Source organism: Silene latifolia, chromosome 1, assembly GCF_048544455.1.
Source record: "Silene latifolia isolate original U9 population chromosome 1, ASM4854445v1, whole genome shotgun sequence".
Lineage (NCBI taxonomy): Eukaryota > Viridiplantae > Streptophyta > Magnoliopsida > Caryophyllales > Caryophyllaceae > Silene > Silene latifolia.
Window position 1 is genome coordinate 113,233,030 of NC_133526.1, and position 8,691 is coordinate 113,241,720.

Genomic DNA, 8,691 nt, shown 5'->3' on the forward strand with positions numbered 1-8,691 from the left:
TTGTAATATTTCTTTAACTATGTAGGGAGGTAATTCGACTGAGTCTGGGTCAGGATCATCCACATTATCATCGTAAATAGAATTGCATTCAGAATAACACAAAGAGTAAGCAGAATCTGATTTATTCATTTTAAATTTTGAAAAGAGTTGAAACAAAGAAGCAATATGTTCATTAGTCAGTGGCGGTAAAGGGACAGTTGCTGGGGAATTTCCCGAGCTACTGTTTCTACTAGACTCTATGCTAGGAGAAACAAGGGGATTGGGAGTGACGACAGGAGGAGACTCTCTAGCGACTTCTCTTGACTCAGACTCTGATTCCGACTCCGACTCTGACTCTGACTCGAATTCGTTGTCTTCAAGCTATTCTTTAAACATCTCTTCTTCTCCAGTTGTGAGCTTGAAGAGACTTCCTTGTCTGTTGGTCCATTTGATCGACCTTCTCCATCCTTTTGGCTGGTTTGAGTTGGTGTTAGTGATCAATGTTGTAGGGTCGGGGTGGTCGTCCCGAAGCATCGTGGTAATGATCTCATCCGTAAGACTTTCGGCACTTTTGATCAAGGGAAGATCCTGGAGGTAGACATCTTCATCGCTATCTGCCCATATTCTATTGACCTCCTCCTTGATTAGAGAGATAAGGTGTGAGCAATCCAAGGTGGATTCTTCATCCGTGATCATCAGAACTCTAAGAGAATTCTGAGTATTGTTAGGCTTACCTCCAGGAGGTATAGGTAAGCGACCATCTTCGATCATATCCTGAAGGACATGTTTCAGTTTGAAGCATTTCTCTGTATCGTGTCCCTTGCCTCTATGATATTCGAAGTACGCATTCTCATCCCAGAACTTGAATTTCTTTTCTGGGTCAGGTGTAGGTCCTATAGGTTGGAGCTTACCTTGTTTCATCAACCTTTTCAGAGCATTGGAGTATGTATCGCCAATGTTTGTGAATTTCCTTTGTGGGTTATTTTTCTTTAATGATTCGACAAGGTTAACCTCGTCAGTCTTGCTAGTAGAACCATAAGAACGACTCATTGAACCCTGATATCCATGACCCACCGTTTTGGACAAGAGTCCTTTACGGATGTCATCTTCAATTCTCGTCCCTAGCACAGTCAGATCTTTGAAGGTCTTTATATTTTGGTACCTCAAGTGGTTTGCATAAATAGGTCTCAAATTATCCACGAACTTTTCCACAAGGGTAGCTTCATCTGGACGTTCAACAAATTGTGTGGTAGTCTTCCTCCACCTACTTAGGAAGTCGGTGATGCCTTCTTTCTCATTTTGGGTAAGAACCTCTAGAGTGCACATATTGACTTGGATCTCAGCATTATCCGCGTATTACTTAGTGAATTCATTTGCAGCATCATCCCAAGTGGCAATCTTCTTGTGTTCTAAAGAGTAGAACCATTGCTTAGGAATGGTGTCGAGAGATGAAGGAAAGATCCTTAAGAACATCCCAGGTTTAATGCCTTTGATAGACATGTTGTCTTTGAAAGCGCGAATGTGGTTCAGAGGGTTTTCATGTCCCTTGAACATTGAGATGTCAGTCATGTTGAAGTTGGTTGGCAATTGAGCATTCTCGGCCTCATACTTGCGATTATTCTCCGTGTAGATGTCATCTCCCTTAAGGTACATTAGTTGCTCCTCCAAGTATTGGAGCCGCTTTTCAGCTTCAGTATGACCTATTGGCGGGTTGGTTTCTTTTTGTCCAACAAAGGGTGGAAGGTTATCATGCACGATCTCGATAGGAATATCGTTTTCTGCAGGAAGGAGTCTAGTTTCCACAGCAACAATTTGGCCTTCAATAGCGCTGACGCGATCATAAGCTTGGTCTTGGCTTGCTTGGAGACGGACGAGCGCAGCTAGGATTTGATCATTACCATTTTGGGGTTGACCACTAGCACTCATGGTACTAGTTTCAGGCATCTTGGAAACTGGATAAGAGATTGACGACGAATCAAAACACGATCGGCCATTATAGCACACTTACTCAAAGAAAAGACTCAACTTGTAAAGTGGGAGTGTGCCAATGTGTTAAGTGAGATTTGAAAATGACTAAGTCTTGAAATGTTTGTCCTAGGCAACTGTAGTGTAGTTCTAGGAGCGCTAACTCATGGTGAGGTTTTGAAATGGGTTTTGAGGAACGAATTTTGAATGGAGATTTGGACAGAGTTTCGACTCATTTTGTGCTAATTTCGGCCATTTTTGAAATTAAAGTGTTTACATTTTAAAATGGTTTTTTGATTTTACAGAAATTTCGTCATGGTTTTGTTTACAAAATGGTGATCACATATGATATAAGCATTCATACAGGTATTATAACGGTATGCTGAGTGCATTTAGAAGGGTTTTGGCTAAAAAGGTGGGTTGCCATACCAAGCAAACAAACCCTAGTCTGTGAAGAGGTCCGTGCCAAACAAGAGTACACTACTACAATATGAGGAAAAGAGATCATTAATAAATAACCAAGTAAATAAATGGTCTTTTTTATCTATGAAATCAGGTTTCAATATTGAATGGTTTCTAATCAAATACTCCGTATCAAAGAAACCATCTCACTAAAAAATGGTTCCTTAAATAAAAATATAAAAATATAATTTTACAGCTAGACATCACTCTCGTTTCCATATACTCAGTCGATGACTTCTCTCTAAAAACCGTATCCCTCTCCTTCCTCTCAGATCTTCCTTCTTCTAAGCATCATATGAAGCCGTCGTCATAAACATGTTGTTCATCCTTGTTTTTGGCAGCAGCCTTCTTCTCCATCACCAGTCTACTCTCGCTCAGGCACAATCGCTCAACCACAGTTCAATCAATTACAAGGGTTTTCCCCAAATCTCAATTTTTAATTAGTAAAATCAGATCGGTGAGTTATATAATCTTTATTTGTCTTATAACCATTAAATTATTAGTCGATTTCCCTATTTATAAGTATTACAAGACCGATTCTTTGGTTTCTGTTACTGAAATGCATAATTACTCAAACCCTAACTTTTTAAATTAATTTCATTTTCAGTTTATCTCTTTTATTCTCATCAATGATATGATTACTTAGTTGTTGATAATAGATATTTTTGATGCTTATTTATTTTTATTTACTAATTTGATGAATAGAAAGGATGTTGATACTCATTTACTGTAGCTAGTTTTTGTTATATAGATATTAGTTCGCTCAAAACTTTGTCAATTAGCTTTGTTTTGGTTAATGAATCCGTTTTAGAGGGCAAAAAATCAGGGTCATTACCTTTCTTTTGACAACTCCGTATAATTTAATAACCTTTATTTATTGTTGATTTTGGCCATTTCTTAATGACCATGGTTTAATTAATTGCAGAATGTTTTAGTAGATACAATAACATAACTGGAGTTGATCTACAACAACGACTCAACAATATTCCTATCTCTTTTATTCGTAAATCCATCCTCTTTAAATTTGGTCTTTTGATTTCTAGTAATCGCTTGACTAAATTTCATCTTAACTGCAGATAATTGATGTATTTGTGTTTAATCCGAGACTTGTGGCGGTATAATTTGCTATTTTGGTTTCATTTTGTTAAATTCTGGACTAGGGATTGTAGTTAGATGCTTAGGCATTTTACATGAAATTCTTTGTTTGAGTGTTATTTCAGGTTTGAATGTGTTTCCGATCAGGTTATTATAGAATTCCCGAAGTTCAGCCCAACTCTAGCCACAACTTATCATTTCATGAATCAGGTTGTTTTCTTTTGGCTGTAAATTGTGTCTAAGGTTGTTTTATTTGGCTCTAAAACGTGTCTAAGGTTGTTATAAAGTACTGAGTCAGGTCAGACCAACTTGACATGCCGTGTCTAGCTAGTCTTGTGAAACTAATACGTCCAGCTTAGCAAAGATTGCTGACATTGTCCGATGGTCTTTTATTTTTACATCTTCACTTTTGGGTCCAAGTGATGTTTGTTTTAGAAAGAACAATTCTGATGACTAAATGACTATTTACTTCTAGTTGCTTTGGTTCCCCTGAAGTTATGTGATCGCATCATTTCAATATGTTTCTCTCATCTGTATCTATTTGTGGTGGTTTGAGCATTTATCTGCTCTTTCTATCGAATAAAACTTATTCTTTTACAAGGTGTTTAGAAATGAGTTAGCTAAATTATGGTTTCGTTGCTTAAAACTTTCTGGAGTGGTTATTCATACACTTTAGTGTGCAAGAAGAAAAATAAGGCAAACTCTCGCTATACATGCCTAATTTTGATTATGTTTGGGCTTTCACCCTCTGATATGTTGGACATTCACCATCTGAACTAACTAATGACCTTGGCAAACCTTTACTTTTCTGGTTTAGCAGTGTGTTACAAATAACCCAAGTATGTCATTTTCTAACTCAAAAGCATAAGCTACAACATTTGTAGGTCGTTCGATGTAAAATAATGATGTAAATGTTGCATCTATTGCTTCCGACTCATATCATGTAAAATAATGTTGTACCAGTTGGAAAAAAGTAAAGAAACTCTGCCGAAATTATTTCTTGTATCTTATTTCTGGTTACATTAAATGTTGTGAGATATAACTTGATATGATTATTTTTGTTTCGTAGGATTTTAAAGATGACCGAAGACTTATTCCCACCAAATGCTTAATGAGGTTATGGAAACGTTGATTACTTTGTTCTCAACACACAAGGAAGTAGAGGAGCAAGATGGTAATACCGAAGCTGATTCATGAGATTTAGATTTAGATTTAGATTTTTTTTATTAGTGGTAATTTTTTTTGGAAAAATATTGTCATCTTTTTTATATTGATTGCACAAAATATTGCTTTCTTTTAAGTGATTGTAAAAACTAACCCTACTTTTCATTATTATATATATATGGTAATTTTATTTTAAAAAAATTGGTTGGTATCTATGTTTTGTTGCATGAAACACGAGTATACGCGCAATAATCGACTCACTACGGCACGCATATGTAATAATAGAGATGTAACAAGACAGGCTAAAAAAATAATAAAAAATTCAAAGAGACCATACATCTTTAATCCTTGGTTTCAGCAAAGAAACCATATATCTTTGTTACTTGGTTTTTAATCATAAAATAAGAAACCATTTTTCTTACTTGAGTGGTCTCCTTTTAAGTAGGCAAAGATACCATTTTTTTAGGAGGGATGATTTCTAACTTTATTCAAAGAAACCATTTTTATTTGTATGGTCTCTTACCCTAATAGACCTTTGACCTTAAGACCATCTCTATGTTGGTCTCTTAGGTATATTTTCAATGGTCACTTTGGCTTTTTTTCTAGTAGTGGTAAGGTCGGTTCCTAATCCATTTTCTCGAGTAGTGAAAGCCCTTGATACAAACATGAGTATGTACCACGGTATGGTTGACGTCAATCATTATCTATCCTGAGGCCCAGATAAGAATTTGGACTGTCCAGACGGGACGATTGGTCGAATAGGTTGGGTTGGGCCTAGAAAGGCCGAATAAAACGACCTAAGAAGGTCGAGTAATGAAAACCGACAACTGTCTCATATAAACTATTCCCTAACCTTGTTCAAGTTTCACCCTTGGCAACACGTAAGTGTATTACTCCCCAGAGGAGTCGCCAAACTGTGGACACGGGGGGGCCCACGGGGTCGCTTGGGAACAAGAGTTTGCATTTGTGGGGTCGCCACCTATTTTTATGGGAAATTGGAACCGTTCGAATACCTCGTGTAATGTCAAGACACAAAGTAGTGACATGAACACTAAGAACTCGTTACCCTTAGCATTCTATGTTTAGAATGACTCTCGTGGATGTCAATGAACACGGATGTTCACAGAGATCGGGAGTAAGGGGTGAGGGTATTTCAACGATTTAATGATTTACGTCAAAAATATACTTAAGACAGAAAATTTGAGAAAAGTAAAGGAAATAAACTAGGTTAGAAAATATGGACAGATTAAGGGTGATATTATGATTAATAGTCGATTGATTACGTAATTAAGGGATTAAGTCAAACCAAGAACGGAAGTTCAGAGACAGAAATCACCCTGGAACAGGCGCAACATTGCTGCGTCCCTTGGAAGAGGCGCAGTGGTCACTGCGTCTGTTTCTGAGGTGAGTTCTGGCTGTGAAGTCAGAACTGCGAGTTGTTAATGTTCGTTGGCAATTTTAATGGTTGATTGTTGATATTTGACTCGGATGAAAGTTATTTATCGTATTATTAACATATAAAATCGTCGTAAAAGCGAGAAAAATGAATTAAGACTAATTAAAACGAATTAAAGGCTAATTAAAGCGAGTTATGTCAACTTGATATGAATGAATCGAGTCTCTAAAAATCCGGGTTTGATTTAATGGCGAAAACCCGCATATATCGATTATAATGGATTTAAACAGTAAAACAAAGCATAATTATTATTAGGATGTATTAAAAATTTATTATGTATGAATGAAAGAAAGAAAATAAGAAAAAGGGAACAAAAGGAACGAAATCATCAGAGAACCGAGGTAGAAGAAGAAAAGCAGGAACTGCGGCAGCCTCTAGAAGAGGCGCAGCAGTTGCTGCGTTTCTTCTCGACGTCTGGTTACTGCTGATCCGTAAAAGCAGTTTGATAAAAGGGTTTTATAAGTCGATTTTAAACATACTTTTGACGAAAATCTTACATTAATTTATACAAAAAATAAAATACAGTAATAAAGATGGGATTTACACCCTCAGACTTACATGTTAGATGAAACGAGATTAACTAAGTTAATGTTTAGTGATTGCTCGACTCAAATGTATGAAGAAAGTGCCCTCGTAAGAGGATTTAGATTAAGTTGATTGATGTGTAGTGGTCAAATTGGTCGGTCATGCAACGTGACTGGTACTTAGAATGATCTGACCTTACGTGGTCGATTGATCAAGCACGTAGACGTCAAAAGCTTAGAGCACGGTCTTAGAATGCAAAGGGAGAAGAGAAGGGCGGATACTCGCGTGAAAAATATGTGGAACGAAGGTACCTAATACTAAAAAATATGGAGAGTTATGGAATGACTCAAACTTTGGAAACAAATCATGGAAAAATCTGAAAACACGTAGAAAAGAGCTGGGGAAGAGGCGCAACAGCTGCTGCGATCCTTTGAAGAGGCGCATTTAATCGAATTACAATAAGACACGTTAACTTTATTCACAAAATCATCCGTCAATTTTAAGCAATTTAATTAACTCGTATCGGCATACGATTAATTAATAATCAATTAAGAGTATTTCCCTATAGGTATGACCTAAGGGGATCAATTGATCACCACCGTCGCACGACAGTAATGTCAAACTCTAGTCAGCCAATCATTACCGATATGTTTGGACCAGTTGACTGTAAAATATTACTTTCCCTCTTGTATTCTTAAACATGAGATTTAAACATGTGATCATCATGATCGACAGTTGTGATCGCATTATTTTCGGAGGACACTTATTCCAACAATCTCCCACAGTGTGCGTCACCAATTCTCTTGTCCTATTACTATCTCCCACTCAATGCAAGGTGTCTTTCGGGTCGTACTTGCAAGTGATCATATCGAGAGTGGTTTCCTCGATCTGGAGAATAACTGATTGACCGGAATTATCTACCATAGATACCTTCCGAGCGTGGCCACGTATTTCCAGTTCATTACTCCTCGAGTGGCCCTGAGATATTGTTTTAACCCTGAAAAGGGGTGGACAATTCCTATCGCACAATTCCCTTCGACTAGACACAACCATCATAACCCAAAATATGCCCATTTGACCCCATTTACGAAGGTCGTAGTAACATAAATCAAAGTTAATCTGAAACTGTGCCACCTTAGGCGAACAGTCTTTAGTCAAAGAATTGACTCATTAGAATACTATAGTAGCTCTCGCCACGACCAGGCTATATAAATTTGCCAGAACTCTATAAGCGGTCATTAGCCCGACAAAGTGTTCTTAACAGTCTGCCTATGTGATCGACTAGTCATCTCACATGACTCCATGGCACTTGAACTTGCCATCAATCGCATCACACTCTAGTCACTTCGAGACGTCACCTCATGTAAGTGACTATGGGCGAATACAATATTAATCCTTGTTCACTTTAACGGGGTTCAATTGTCTCTACAACCCGTTTGGATGTAACAAAGTATGAGGTGAGTTAATAATAACTCAAACGTCAAATGTGGACATCACATTCGGGTAGTTAATACCATATTAACACCTTGTGATGTATATTGTAAGTGTGTAAATACTAGTCATTTGCAACATGAGTTTAACACACCATGTGTCCATGTGTTCAAACTCTTGAATTGCATTTTCCTTTATTTTCATGTTTGTCTTACATAGCTTGAATCTCACCAAGAACATATCTAGTTTCCCAAACTAGGTTTAGGTTCTTTATTTTGAGAGAACTTTCTTGTTGTTTATCACATAACAAACGAATTATGGTGGACGACATAACTTGCACTAGTCAAGTGTTCTTCCAACTCATAATGTACCAGGTATATGTTTTGTAGGATCTTGCATCAATTGTCAAGATGATTAGCCTAGCACTTCTCATAAGTCTCAGCAAATTTGAAAATAATAGTTTTGAATAACTTCTTACTATAACCAAGTATTTTTTTTCAAACATCTTATTTCTCTTTTTAGCTTAATTAGCTTAGGATTTTCATAAATCCTTACGTGTTTTCGAAACTTCAATATGTGCAACTTCTTGTCATATAACAGAGTGTTCTATCAAT

General features: G+C 37.0%; 1 long non-coding RNA gene across 2 annotated transcripts; it reads left to right on the forward strand.

The window, feature by feature from the left end:
- The first annotated feature begins 2,588 nt into the window (after window positions 1-2,588).
- On the forward strand, window positions 2,589-4,830 carry LOC141600858 (uncharacterized). 2 transcript variants are annotated; one of them, XR_012524335.1, is made up of 4 exons: window positions 2,589-2,863; window positions 3,483-3,521; window positions 3,627-3,711; window positions 4,571-4,830. It is a non-coding gene; the product is annotated as an uncharacterized LOC141600858 (long non-coding RNA). The 2 variants fall into 2 exon arrangements; XR_012524336.1 differs by lacking the exon at window positions 3,483-3,521.
- Window positions 4,831-8,691: the final 3,861 nt, after the last annotated feature.